Raw genomic sequence first — 15,785 nt, forward strand, 5'->3', positions numbered from 1 at the left:
TTTGCCTGAGTAATTCACCCCAATGAGTTTCAACGCTCAGAGGTCCCCCAAAGAAGAAATATACCCTCTGTAGCTTACTGCAGTCACACCTAAATGAAGATTACAGTCTGACTTGCTCCCTCACCAGCAAAGATCAAGGGTACCTTTTGCTTGCCAAGGTTATTGACCCTACCAACTCACAGGCTCCTTCAGATCACAACGCTCTTCCCTCAAGAGGAGCTTCCTTCCCCTAACACCTGATCTGAGGCCTTTGAAATCAGATCCTTTTTATAGCAGCAACCACATCTGAGTCCAGCTGGTTCATTTCCTTCCTCTCCTTGGGATCTGTATTGATCCTTGGGGGTATCTACGCTCCATGCACTACCAGCACAGAAGGACTGGTATTGGAGTTTCACAATAGGATCTGCTGTACTGCCGGGAATGAGGAGCTGAGTGGGCAGGTCTCTCTGAGATGAGTTTGCCCTAGATTTCACTAGCAATTCAAGATATTTTTTCCTTGTAGAGAAACCCTATCTGTCTCCCATATCCAGCGTAGTGAAAGAGAATTTAAGCACAGCGCCACAGAAATCTATGTAATACAGATGTGCTGCCCTCTTCATGTTAAAATGCCATTAGAAGATGCAAAACCAGCCAAGGATTTGATCCTGCAAGTTTTGGATAGGCAGTTGTCTGCACAGATGCAGCTGCAGGATTGGAGCCAAAATAAAGGGAGGCACAGGGGAGTTTTTCCTACATCAGTTTTTGTAGATCACTAGAAAAAAATCCTACAAAAGCAAGCCCCACTGAAAACATTAGTGAAATCCACTCAGTGAAAACATTCTGTTGCAATACAGGCTGCATTGCTACTGAATTGCATATAATACCCCCATCTCATTATAAAGGAAATTTGGAAATTAACGATACAGCAGATAAATAGCTTGAACGCTTCCCTCCTTTTTTCCTGTGAAATCAAAATCCTTTATTTCCCTTGTAATCAATCAGTTTAATTTTCTGACTGTCAAAACAACTATCCTCATACAACTGTGCAGTGCCATAGCTCTATACCAGGGGTAGGCAACCTATGGCACAGGTGCCGAAGGCGGCATGCAAACTGATTTTCAGTGGCACTCACACTGCCCGGGTCCTGGCCACCGGTCCGGGGGGGCTCTGCATTTTAATTTAATTTTAAATGAAGCTTCTTAAACATTTTAAAAAACCTTATTTACTTTACATACAACAATAGATTAGTTATATATTATAGATTTATAAAAACGTAAACATGTATTACTGGCACGCAAAACCTTAAATTAGAGTGAATAAATGAAGACTCGGCACACCACTTCTGAAAGGTTGCTGACCCCTGCTCTATACAGTGTAAGCCCTAGTATTCATAGATAAGAAACATGACTACACACTCCCTATGCCCTTGTTTCACTATATGGCTAGTGTTGCTGTTAGAAGCAAATTTGGGGGCCTTAAAAGTCTGACTGTCCCTTTAAATGAAATACAAGAGATAAAAGATACAAAAATTAAGCAGCACAATCAGGCACCAAGTCATTGCTTTGCAAAGATTTTTTTTCAGTTGCAACTCTCAGATTTAATAGGCACAGTACAATTCTAAATACATACTTCAACCAAATCATTTTAAGGCAACCATAAAATATCCAGTCTTCCTGAAAAATCTCCCAAGCACCAAAACAAACTTCCCCCATCAATCATCTGGGAAAACAAGTGAGTCTTGCAGCTTATCCCCAGGGTCAACAAATCCAGCCTCTGCTGCACTCAAGTGAATTCCACAGCCAAAGTGGACTCCAAAGGAATTTTCTCCTCCCACAAAAAGTCTGATCTTCAGAAGGGTTATTGAAATGAGCTTTTTTTTTAGAAAATAAATGAATGAACGAATAAATAAATAAATAAAAAGATTCCTCTTATTTTTGCACTATTTAAGTGAGGGGTCACAAATGGTTCATTGACAACCATGTTTACCGAATTCTCACTCATGAAAGAAAAAAGATAGTATTGCTCGTGATTTTTTAATATGCATTTGAGTTAATCATTGTGCTCAAACAGATGAAGTGGCTGACACTATTGAAAACTGCAATGCTCAGACCATTTGCTATAATGGTCTGATTCAAAACAGCTGCCGTATGGGGCTTCTGCCACTCCAATCCAATCTTTATTTTATAGCATCTATTATGTATGCATCCCAACATAATTAAAACAACCATTACACTGAATAAGCCTTTAAAAATGAAAATATCCTTTTATCGGCAGTCCTTAATACCAGAGCCATCGGCATCTAGATGCTGAGCTGTTTAGCCAAAATCTTTACTAGCAGGATGAATTCTAGCAACACTTAACTGACATGCATCTAAAGAACACAAAGAACCAATAATTTTATATTCAACCTCAACCACAGGAGCAAGACAATGATGAATTTGATGTGCCAGCTAGATCTTAAAATCAATTCTTGCTGCAACTGACAGCCAATGCAGCTGAAACAGAGCCAAAGTTACAGCATGTGGGATAGAATGACTTTGAATTAACATGTGTGCTATTGAATTCATTACCATTTGGGGTGCTCAGATGGATGTAAGGTCAAATCAGGGGAAGGAGGCAGAATTCTCCTTGTCTCGGACATATTCACAGCTACAGAAAATCCAGGAAGTCACATGGGATGCATACCCATTGACTTGGGATCTCTGTGTTCCTCTTTGTAAGATTTGGCAGCCCAGCATTATGTGATCACAGTGCTGAATATATGCAATGAATAGCTTTACTTAAATAAGTAAGTGAGATGGAACCCCACAAAAGGACTTAACTGCAGAGGCATCATTTCAGTAAAATGCAGTGGGGGGGGGGAGCAAAGTTGTGTCAGCAAAGTTGTGTCAGCAAATAGAACACCGTATGTGATATTATGGGAGTGGAAGACATAACAGAGCATATAGACCTATGAAAAGCCTGGCAGATATTTTTGTTTTGGGGGTTTTTTGTTTTATTTTAAAGGCCTTTGAATTTGATGGACTTTGAATACCAGACACTTGAGCCCTTGTTGTTTTTTAATGAAGCCATCCTAGTTTACAGAAGCATTGAGTATGGCCCCAAAAATGTTGATTTCATCAGTCCAAAAAGGTACCTACCTTGAGGTATCACAGGCCTGACTTTCATAGCTGTTGAATGTCTACAGCTCTCATTGATTTTAATGGGAGCTGTGGATGCCCAGCACTTCTAAAAGTCAGGTCTTGTGTATTTCAGGTTGGGCACCCCAAAAACTGAAGCACAAAAAAATGACAAGTCACTCTTGGAAATGCTGATCTCAACCTTTCTGGGCCTCTAGTTACTTGTCTGTAAAATGGGATTAAAAATGCTTATCCATCTTGGTAAAACATTTGTGATCTATCAATGAAAAGCCAGAGTCTGATCTTGATTACTTTGTTGTAAACCAGGAATATTTTTAATGAAGTCAATGGAATTACACCGATATTAAACTGGTGAAAGTTTGATGAGATTCGGGCTAGAAGAACACTATATGCATGCAAAGTATTATCTCAAAGCTCTTTATTAAAAAATATGCAATACAAATTTCTGTGAGCCAAGGAAGTAGTAACAGCTCCATTACACAGAAGGGAAAACTGAGGTGCAGAGAGGTAAAGTGACTTTCCCAAGGTGACACAAGATATCCATGACAGAGACAGAAATAGTACCGAAGTCTGACTCCCAGTCCAGGACTTCAGCCACAAGACCATCCCTCCTCTCTTTACTATCCAGGACAGCATTATGTGCTCCTATATTTTTAAGTACTATATGATATAAATGGGATTTTGTTACCTGATTTAAGACTCACCTGAAACTGGCCCAAAGCAGAAACATTAAAAAGAAAGGGAAAGAAGGAGAAATCAGAGGCAGAAATTGCAAGGTAAGAAAGAATGGAGGAAATGAAGAATTCATGAGTCTCCTCACAACTGCTGCTTACATGGTTAGTTCATCTGTCTGAGGCAGACAAAACACTTAGTAAAAGAGTAGTGACTATCGGACTAATTAATCTCGTCTCTGAGAAAACATCGCCACCACTTCCCTTTCACATGCCAGTAATCAGGATTGGTATTCCCAAACAATCAGGATTGTGGCACTTTTATGGATTTCCAGTAACATGTAATAAGGTGGTATATGCAAACTACAGCTGTACCCAGCCAACTCCAGCTTGAATCACTCAGAGCAAATTAGAACAACCCATAAATTTGTCAAAGTCATGAAGAATTATTACTGTTTGAGGAGTCCATCCAACTAACGCTAATGCATACATGACCGGATGACATTCAGTTTGAACCTGCAATATCACCTTGCAACTCTCAGAACAAAACAACAACGTTACTAGTCTTTTATCATTTTCCTTAGATCTGAAGTCCCCACAGACTATAAGGAATAAGAGAACCTAGGAGTTATTTTTTTGCCTCCAAAGCTTTCTTTAGCAAAGCAACATTATGTAAAACTACAGGTATTTCACTTTTAAGCCTCTCAAAAGTCAATTCACTGCTATCAGTTTCATAGCTAAATTTTTTTTCTCAACTGTGAATTAGCAGCTAATGGAAATTTTAACCCTCAGACCTGGCAGGCTTCCTGCACAATAATGAGACATGAAAGTGCTAAGATTTATTTAAGAGGAGACTTCAGTGTTGACTGCTAAGGACTTCTATGCATAAAACAATGGAATTAAAAGAAGGGAAGTTTTTCCAGTTTTGTTTCAGTCATGTTGTTAAAAATAGTATTATACTGCTATGTACTGTTTTGTTTTTTGTTTCTGTGAGCACTGTTCTCTCACACATAGGATGCATTATAAACAATAAAACACTATTGCTATGTAAGTATACCAATACCTATAAATCAGGCTTTCACAAAATCTGTTAGCACTGATCCTCACAGTGATATGGTCTCCACACCCTTTTCTGTTTGAATTGTTTCCCCATCTCATTTGTCTATCTGTATTAGAGCCAAATCCTGCACCCACTGAAATCCACAGGAAAACTCCCATTGACTTTCATGGGAATTTCCTTAGATTGCAAGGTACTTGAGCTGGTAGAGATTTTTTGACCAACAAATTTTCCCAACAAAATACAGCAGTTCGTTAAAATAGAATTTTTTCCAGGGAAATGTTAATTTTGACAAACTTTTCAATTTTTGGTGGAAAAATTAAAACCAAAATACTTTGTTTTGAATCAATATGTCAATGTTTCAAAATGTCGAAAATGTTGATATTTTAAAAATGTGGAATGTGTATAAAATGTTGACATTCTAAATGAACTGTTTGATTTCCATTGAAAATATCCAAATTTTACATTGTCATTTCCAAGGAAGTATTTCAGAACTTTTCTTTCTGTGAAAATTTTTGCTATTTTAACTTTTTGTCCTGTTTTGGGATGAAAGCAAAAGTTAAAATATCGGCATTTCCCACAGGATGGAAATTCACTTTTTCAAACAGCTCTGCAAGGTACCATGCTACTTATGCAACTGTAATATATTATATACATGACAAATGATAATAAAATATATTGTGTGTATCCACACACACTATACATCTTCCTGCTAGTAGGGATATGCACACTTCAGATTCACTAGTATCCTGTCTAGTCTAATTTTAAAGTGCTAAGTGATAGCTCTTACACCATTTCCCTTGGGAGAGTTTCCCCTTACAGGCCAATAGGTATCATACCCTAGATATATTTCTATAGATTTATTTCAGGAGTGAGGAATGTGATGTGATGGTGTGGTACCCAGGTTTTACTGCATGAATTTGTGATGGACATGTTATTTCAGGTATATAAAGGCACAAATGGATTATGTTGGTCATTGCAAAAGAGCACCAATAAAAGCTTTATGCGGCACTGTATGAAGATGGATTTGTTTGTGCCGAATTGTGTACAGAACAGCTATATTAGAAATGCTTTGAAAAAAAAAAAGCATGGATATATTTCTTCACAGCACTCCATCCGGTAAGCCTGGTAGCTTTAGTACCAAGAGTCCAAGTGTAGAAGTGTTGGAGGAAGTAAAATATTAATTAAAAAAGTAGAAACCTCTAGAAATGATCCAAAGTAGCTTTTCTATAACTCAATGTGATTTGTAAGGTCTGATATCTTTGCTCTCATAGGACTAGAAACAAGTGACGCACCTTGTTAAAAAGGAGGGGATTCCTAGTGTCCCAGTGGTTTAAAGTATCCATTCCTAGCCCTGAAGACTAACAAGCTAGCGATTCTTAAATCTGCAAACAGTCCAGAACCAATCCTGCATTTCAGATCATGGCGGTTTTATTGCTGTTATTGGCTTGAGTGTGTGTGTGTGTGTGGAGGGGGATGTGCGCTGGGGGAGGGAGACAAAACTCTACATTTGGTTGTGAGATGGGGGACATTTTTGTGATTGTCATGATTTAAAAAAATGACAACTCTTTGAAAGTTGCTCAGGGTACGTCTTCACTACCTACCAGATCGGCGGGTAGCAATCGATTTCTCGGCGTTCAATATATCGCATCTCATCTAGATGCGATATATCGAACCCCAAACGCGCTCCCATCGACTCCGGAACTCCACCGGAGCGAGTGGCGGTAGCAGAGTCGACAGGGGAGCCGCGGACGTCGATCCCGCGCCGTGAGGACGGGTAAGTAATTCGAGCTAAGGTACTTAGACTTCAGCTACGCTATTCACGTAGCTGAAGTTCCTTACCTTAGATCGACCCCCCCTAGTGTAGACCAGGCCTCAGTGATTTGCAATGTTGTTAATATTTCTGATAGAGGTAGGTAGATGGATCAGTGAACAAACTGCCAGCAAGGCAACCAAAGGTGATTGCTGCCCCCGTACCATTGACAGGACAGCCTCACCACCACCTCACTTCAAAGAGCAGCCATTGTTTTCTAATTCAGCCTGCCAGAGAAATGTTGCCTTCTTTTCCCCAAATGGGGAATTCCATCTTCTTCTCCCCCAAACTAAACCTACATAATCTGAGGTAAATATGAGGAGCAGCGTGGGCAATATTCAGCTCTGGCTAGACGAAGTCCAGCATCTCTTGACCAATGAAGCAAATGGAAGCGGGAAAAAGAAGTGTTCTGATCACTTGCCCCTGGGCAGCTGAGATTGCTCAACAAGAAAGCATCGTTATTCTAATTTTCAAGCTCAGGTCTCATACTCTCAGGTAGATTAAAAGAAAATACTGTGGTTGTTGCGACTGGCTAAAGGCATTTCTCTGCATTCTGCTCAATCCATTATGGACTACTGTGCCCAGGGCTTTCAGTTCTGTCCTCTTGTTTTTCATCTGCCTGACTTGCACTTGGTGTTTTATGTTTAGCTGGCCCTTTAATGTAAATTTTGGCACCACAAGTCAGAGAGTGTGAGCCAAAGCCAAGACTAGCTCACAGTTTTTTGCTAATTCAAAATAAATTTGAATAACTAAATAATACAGATATAATCATGTCCATATGGCTGGAAATCTAGGTCTGACCATACAGAACAGCAGTTGACTACACCTTCACTAGCATTATTAGTTACTGCCCCCTGTGGTAATGTCTATGCATATGTTTTGTGTCTGGCCATTCCCTCATATCTGCAAAAAAAATCCTGGAGTGGGCTTTACTACATAAACTTAAAACAAGTTAATGCAGTGTATCAGTCATATTCTATTACTGAAAGTATTTCCCAAGGCAAAAACCCTGTGCCCTATCATTCATTGTGGAGTTCATGGTAGTTAAGGCCTGCTCTACACACAAAGTTGCACCAGTTTAACTGAAGGTATGGTCCTACAATACAGTTTACTTAAACCAATGTAAAATGCAGATAGACACTCTTAAATCACTTTAAGATTTATAGCAGTTTAGCTCGCGTTGGTAAGTGTACAAGCACAAATTAAGATAATATAACCAGTTTTAAATACAAGTGTGTCCACAATGGGGTTTTCATGGGTTCATTTTAAAGCCGCTTTTATGTGAGCTAATGCAACTTTTGTGTGTTGCTAAGGCCTTAGCGGACATTGAGAGGCAAATAGTGATGTAGGGCAGTTGTCATCTTCTCACTCCTTGCCTGCATAGAGTGAGCTAATAGGTAGATTGCCATTTATTTTAATTTTTTAATCTGCAGGTTCACTAGTGGCTGATGTAGCCTGGTGATCCCCTTGTTCAAGCAATCAAGTCATTTCGGATCCTGTGACAAATTACTACATGCGCTCCAATAATGTCAAATCAACACAGGTGTATTGCTGGCAGCCACTGGCTATTATGCTCATACTCCAACTTTAAGCAGGGCTCACACATTAATCTCAGTGGGGCCAGGATTTCACCCATAGATCTGATTTTAATTTGTTTCTAACCACCCACAATTGCAAGCATGGCTCAGTCTAGGATTGCTGATATGAAATCTAGAACTGGGGCAAGACTATGCAGCATTGTGGGGTACATCCTATAATTTAATTAAATTATTCCCTAGTATATCAGCCTTACTAACAAAAGATGATACACCTCTATCTTGACATAACGCTGCCCTCAGGACCCAAAAAATCTTACCGCGTTATAGGTGAAACCGCGTTATATCGAACTTGCTTTGATCCGCCGAAGCGTGCAGCCCCACCCTCCTGGAGCACTGCTTTACCACGTTATATCCAAGTTTGTGTTATATCAGGTTGCATTATATCGAGGTAGAGGTGTACTTATTTATATTTCTTATGCTAAGCAAAGGAACCAGAAAAGATCAGCAGTAGCTACTGGTTTTTTAAAACCCCCAAATCTGGAGCTTTTTGAAACACTGAATTTGGGAGAGTTAAAACTTTTGCTTTTTGAGGGTTAGAAAACAATTGCTGTGATGTTCAATGCTATTAACTGCATTTTGTTCAATTATAATGCTCAACATTGTGGCAATTTTGCATCTCTTCTAGCCTGATGTGTGGAAGCTTATTGACTACAATGGATTTAATATGGAAATATCAATCTTGTGTCATTCTTTTGCAGTGAACAGTTTGACAGTTGCCTGAATCTGTGCAACAAAATTGATTATTCTTGTTTTCGCTTTATAATCATAGAGGTAATCTTCTAGCACAGCGGTGGCTACAGTATTCTGCTCTTTCTTGTATCCCTAGCAACACAACTCCAGTTCCCTTAATCAAAGAGTTCAGGCTAATAGAAATGTGTCACATCCTTCCTGAAGGGACATGAATCAAGGCATTTTCCCCATTATGCAAATACAACTAGGAGTTGAAGGAGTTTAGCAGGTCATTAGAAATGCATATCATTTGAGAGGCTATGTGGTGTAATAATTGTGGACCTGGGCCTATCCACTTTGGAGTCAGGGTTCAATCAAAGTCAAATTCATAGTAAAATTAATTTGATGGTCTCATCTCCGTTATTGATGACTGATTACTATGTTCTTAGTAAAACACTAGACAAATTAAAACCACCAGTTGTTTCTGTTCAGGACTGGGTCATTCTGAATATTACAGGAGTCAGTGACTGAGAGGTCTGATTGACAGCAAGGTGAGCTCTGAGATGATCAACAGGATAACACTAGCGTCAATGTGCTGTCAAATACGCAGGTCTATTGCCCCATTCATGTTGATTTCATACAAATATCCAGAGTGGGAGGCAGGAGAGCATGGGTGGTAAAAATCACATAAGATATTGGAATTTTATATTACTTTTAATCCACCGGGATGCTGTTTTCAATAAGGAAATCACAACATCATATCAGTACATGAAACAACAGCTCATGTGTTGTTAATTTTATATAAGATAAAAGCAGCAATATTCCTAAATAAATTTCATGGAATAAAAAGTTGTCAGGACAACCTCATAGAGGGAAATTACCCCATCTAACCCCCACATAAAGACAGAGTGAAAACCATATTTTAGTTTGTGTAAATATCAGCACGTGAAAATGCTAAATTTCACCCAGCTCAGCCTACTGACTCTTGGTAACTTTTGTTTCCTCTTATATAGAAAACTATTCAAGGAAAGAGAAAAGAGATTAAATTCAGTTGTACAACTATTAAACATTAAGGCTACCGTCAGGCTGTCCTCCTTTAATCATAATCTGTTTCTTAAAGTATTTAGTCCATTCTTCTACCTCTCCCCCCATCCCCCACCCTGATAGGTTGCATGACAGCCACTGTACATGTTAGAACTCAGTCTCAAAACAAAATCTCTCTGTACTAGATGTGACTGTCATTTGGAGATATGGCCTTTGGCGGGCAGGGATTGATCCTCTAGGATCCTCTAGGATCCTCATACTTTTCATCATTATACCTTGTTGTACCCCACCCCTTCCATCAAAGATCCCTATCAATCCAACCCATCTTGCAGGACAAGAAAGGTGCGAGGGCCCCTTTGAAGTCACATATGACTGCTATAGGGACAGCTGGAAAGTGACATGATGCACATCTCCTGCAGAGGCTGAACATGTTATCTGTGATATGTTTACATTTATTTCATTTCCCTTATTAAAGAGGAACAGAACAGAAAATCTTTCAGCTTGTAAAAACATTTCTAAACAGTCTAAATAGAATTTAAAACCAGCAGATATTACCGTTAAAATTAATGTATGTATTTTTTTAAAGATGCATAGAGTGAAATACTCTAAAATTAGCATGCACTGAAAAGCTGGTTTCTGACCACTTGGCTAATGACCTGGTGCTCAAGATTAATAAAAAAACATAATCAAAATTCTTCTTCTCTATATTCCAGGACAAATAATTTCACTTACAGAATCTTTAGTGTGCAAATAGAAATAAATGAAAATGTATGTCATGTACAAAACTGATGAGAAAGAAAAAGGCCAGAGAACTCTCTAGTTCAGCGATTCTCAAACTGTGGATCAGGTCCCAAAGTGGGTTGCAACCCCATTTTAATGGGGTTGCCAGGGCTGGTGTTGGGCTTTGGCCCAGGGCCAAGCAAGTCTAAGCCCCACCGCTCAGGACTGAAGCTGAAAACTGAGGGCTTCAACCCTGGGTGATGGAGCTCAGGTTACAGGCCCCCCATCTGGGCTTGAAGCACTTGGGTTTCAGCTTTGGCTCCCCTCACTTGGGGCGGTGGGGCTCAGGTTTTGGTCCCCAATCCTGGGGGGTCACGTAGTAATTTTTGTTCTCAGAAGAGGGTTGCTGTGCAGTGAAGTTTGAGAACCGCTGCTCTAGTTTGTATCATAGGTCTGAAACAATAGGACTTTCCTGTGAAATATTTGAAATTTGTAATATTTCTTTGAATGAGAAGTAAGCAGACCCAATTTACACTGAGTCTGTGAGTAAAAGTTAACTGCCCTTGAGAATAAACTATTATTCTGAGACAGATACATGGTGTAACTATGCTGGGCCATTTAGGTTGCAGAAGGTGTAAAGGGCAACACCTCCGTAATTGCGTTGACTCAAGGGGGTGGAGGACTTAGTTGGCCCAGTTTAGCTAGATTGTGAGATTGCTGAACATAGCAGTATGCATGATGAAGAAATAGGAAATAATAACACTTCTTCCACAAGAGCAGAAGTGAAGGACCAGTCTTATCACCTCAGGACCACATGGTCAGAGCTGTTGGGCCTTCATCTAACTTGTCTATGCAAAAGGGGTCAAGTACATTTAATGAAGGGCTTGTGATGGCTAGACAGAGGTACAGCCAGCCTCTCTCTCTCTCTCTCTCTTCCTGGTGTAGGGTTGGGGCAGGGGCAGGGGCAGAGTGGGGGGAAGAATTAAGACTGAGAGCAAAGGAGAGCCACAGATGGTTCCTCTGAATCTGTTTCTTGCAGTGGATGAACATGCCTCTCAGCTCCTAAGACACAAGTCAGGCCATGATATCTAAGAGTGGATGTTTGTCAGTTTTCTGAAGCTTTTCTTTATCTTTCTCCATAGTAAAGATTTCTGATAGCATGAATAAACCTACTGAGTAGCTTCTGGAAATGTAGTTCATGTCCTGTAGGAGACCATTTTTATGTTGTTTTGTTTGCTACATGATTTTGTTTTTATAAAGCATGTGCATTAATATTACAATTACAATTCTTTTGGGTTCATATAAAAAGAGGTATCATCTCAGACTCATTACTCAGCAGAGGACTGGTCCATTATGGACAGAGATGTTTTGACCTCAATAGCTGGGCAGTAAGAGGAGTGTTTGAAAAGCAAACCCCATGGCATTGTTTTATTCCAAGACAAGCCATAGTGGCAGTAGCACAGGGGTGCACATGCTGGTGTTTCAGAGGCTGTCTGGGACAGCCTGGGCAAGCACTGAAAAGATACAATAATGAGATATCCAAAAGGGAGTCTGTGTCAATAAAGCATTGGAATTTCAGGAAAAATAATTAGAAAGAGAGAGGGAAAATACTGATTAACTATTTCACCCTGTTGGTGGTGAATTATGTCTTTTGTCCCTGGTTTTGCACTTTTATTGTCAATTATACTGAGAACATACATCTATCGGAAAGCTGAAAAACTTGCTTTATTGTAATTTATAATACAACAGTTCATGATAGATGATCACTAATATGTACATTTTCATGCATGGCTCTGGGGATGCTTCATATAAAACAGAATTAAAACATATAATGCATACAGGAAGGAAAAATAATAGGATAAAGTGCTGAAGCTTCTCAGTTACAGACAGAGCAGAAGAGCAGATAGACATTAGTCTCAGACAACATATACTGACACCAGGGTTGTACACTAAAACATGTACATGTCAGAGCCATAGAGCTCATAGCAGTCAGCTCCAAAATCTCAGTGCTCTTCATCTGTTGGAGGCACTGGGGCTCTGTGGGCTGTCACAGTGCTCTTTGAAGGCAGTGTGATGTGGTGGATAAGGTGTTGGACTAGGGTTCTACTCCCAACTCTGACACAGATAACACTCTGTAACCTTGGGCAAGTCACTTCACCTCTTTGGACTGAATTCACAAAGGGAGTTAGGTGTGGTAACACTGAGCCCTGCTGCACCTCAAAAAATCAATGGGATTCACAAAGGCTGAGTTTGGCACCTAGGCTCCCTAGACAAGGCATGGGGAGATAGGTGCCTTAGAATGGGATTCACAAAAGCCAGCACCTTAGGTGGCTCCTTGCATAAGCTAGCCAATGGGAGATGTCAAGTCCAGAGGGGTTTGCTATGCCTTGTCCCTCTTTTGGGCATAGGTGCCTAAGTCCAGGCTGTGGGGAGATTTCACTCTCTGCTTGGGATTCTCAGATTCAAACCCTTTCTTGGTGTATGGCTCCTACATTCTTTTAGCAAGAAGCTGGGGGCAGGAAGAAGGACTTCCCTCATAATTTTTAGCCCCATGGTTAGGGTACTCACTCCCACCTCCCAGGTGAGTGTCTAACGACTAGGCAACAGAGTCATTCTAATGCTTGCACTCTCTCTCTCTCTGGCCAATGATTTTTTCATTATTTATCCACAGGAGACTAGCTTCAACCAGGATCCAGTCATGCTGCTCCAATGACTTCTTAAATTATATATCCTTAGAGGAACAACTTCAACAGGAGAGACTGGGGGACCCCCCCCCAGTGGAATATTCCATCATTCAGTGGCTCGGGCTTGCACCTGAGAGGTGGTAGATCCTTGTTCAAATCCCTTCTCTCCCTCAGTTGGAGGGGGACTTGAACCAGGGGTTTCCCACATCCCAGATGAGTGCTCCAACCACTGAGCTAAAATTTAGGAGGGAAGTTCTTCCCACCCTGGGCCATTTTGTGTAAGCTCATCCATGGAGGCCCACTCTGGTAGGCGAGGTCTGAGTACAGTTACTGGATCAGGTCGTGCAGAGAAATCAGGTAGAGGAACACCTCTCTTTTTCTGGTTCACGCAGTGACGTAAGTAGGCATTTTAGAGCCTAGGGTGCTCAAGCATATTTGTACCCCTTACCTTTTTTTCCCGATTTTTCCATTCCCCTGATTTTTCCCCTGTGACTTTGCACCCTGAGTGGCTGGCCCACTCGCCACACCCTGGTTACAGCCCTGGGTTCATGCATAGCTCTGGGGCTTAGGAGTCCAGATGCCAGGCATGGGGCTGCAGTGCGCATGCTCAGGGGCAGAAACATAAATGCCTAGGGAAATTTTACTGCAAAAATTTAGGCTCTGAGTGAGTTTAGGCCCCTGCAGGGTTTGGCGGCAGCTGTGCGGGGTCTTTGTGAATCCCAGCGGAGCCTGAATCTGGGATTTAGGTGCCTATAGTGCCAGTTAGGTGCCTAAATCCATTTGTGAATCTAGTCCCCTGTGCATCTTTTCCCTCTCACCTTTTGTCTAATGTCTCGTAGTATTTTGAGCATAAACTCTGCAGGGCAGGGATTGTCTCTTAGCATGTATTTGTGCAACATCTAGAACAAAAAGGCCCCAATCTCAGCTGGGGTCTCTAGGTGGTACTCTAATATAAATTATAATCTTCTTTTTATAGCAGTGACCAAAGAATGAGACAATTGAAAACTGAACACTTGAGCATGATCTGACGTATTCCGGTCAATAAAGTAGATTCATTAGCTCAGCATATAGTTGTGTAGGAGCAGGTTTCATATATTCAAGCAGACACAAATAAGAAATCCCTTTCATTTAGTATTATTATTTATTATTTGTATTGCAGTCCCACCTAAGGGCCCCCATCAGGGATCAGAAATGTAAGGTACCAAGCACTATACACACTGTTAATAACAAGATAATCCCTGTCCCCAAGCACTTACAATTTTAGCATCTCATGCCAGGCAACAGGGAGAGAAAACAAACAAATGGGGCTGGGGGACACAGTAACTGTGAAAATCAGCTCTACCAGGTACAATATACAACAGTCTCAGCACATCCCCTGCCTTGTTTTCATAACCCTATCACCATCCACACACTCATTTGTTAAGGTAGAGCTCACCCAGGGACTTCTGGGGTTCTCATCAAAATCAAATGGTCAGATCCTAGTCTGCTGGCTACATAAATACAAAACCCTTGGCTGTCACATGGGTAATAGAATTAGTGACCTTCTCTTAGAAGTACATGCCTCCGTCACTTGAATTAAAAGACATATCCACTTTGCAAGACTCCACAGGCCAGAGGGTAAGAGTTAAAAAAGGAACACTTGGGCGGCTCACCTGACATGCTGTAATGAATCCTGTACAGCGGATTCAGAGACCTGTGTACATGAATAGGGCTACGGATTCCAGTATGCTCTAGTATTGCATGTGCTTACCAGCCAAGAGATCAAAGGGTGGTCACTCTTTCATGCACACGGTCCTGCTGATAAATTCTGTAAGCAGATTTTCTGGGTCCAATTTAAAAAAAAAACAGAGCTGGCAAGGGATTTGGTTTTTAATGGTTATCTAGGCACTATAAAAACATGTAACAAAGATGGTCGGTCTATAACTAATGATTTAGGGTGGGATTTTCCAAGGGATTGTAACAAGGCAGCTTGCCCTGAAGGGCCAGCTAATCCTGATTAGGAAGGAGCCATACCTGGCTTGGATCAGGTGGTTCCACTGTTAGAGCTACTGAAAGCAGCAATGAATGAGTGAGGTGTCCTGGTAGTAAGATGGGGAAAAGGAAATGCCCCGCCCAGGTGAGGATACAGCTGGAGACCACCAGGGTAATTGTTATGTTGTGGTTTGCTGTTTTGGGAAAATGAGAATAAAAGCCTGGCCAAAAGGGCTTGTGACCCTGTCTGGTGGGACTGCAATTAGAAGGGAGGAACCGTTAGCATTGCAGAGGCACCCCTGGTCATGAGGGGTTGCATGGAAGCAGGTGTGTTGAAAGAAATTGAGGGCCCTGGGACATCCTGTTTTCTGGGTTCTCACACCCTGCCATTTCACTTTATTTACACAGATGGGTTAGGCCCCCCTGCCCCAGAGCTCAG

At 41.0% G+C, this 15,785-nt stretch overlaps 1 protein-coding gene across 13 annotated transcripts in view; it reads right to left on the reverse strand.

The window, feature by feature from the left end:
- Positions 1 to 15,785, reverse strand: part of SV2C (synaptic vesicle glycoprotein 2C) — a 312,143-nt gene that overhangs the window by 274,378 nt on the left and 21,980 nt on the right. The window contains exon 5 of one of the 13 annotated variants that reach the window (XM_045021373.1): positions 15,126 to 15,197. The exons of 11 other annotated variants lie outside the window; for them this stretch is intronic. The gene's annotated coding sequence lies outside the window, so the exon portion shown is untranslated. Of the gene's footprint in view, positions 1 to 15,125; positions 15,226 to 15,785 lie in introns of all 13 variants that reach the window. One more of the 13 variants, XM_045021374.1, reaches the window with a different exon arrangement.

This window comes from Mauremys mutica, chromosome 6 (assembly GCF_020497125.1).
Source record: "Mauremys mutica isolate MM-2020 ecotype Southern chromosome 6, ASM2049712v1, whole genome shotgun sequence".
Taxonomy (NCBI): Eukaryota; Metazoa; Chordata; order Testudines; family Geoemydidae; genus Mauremys; species Mauremys mutica.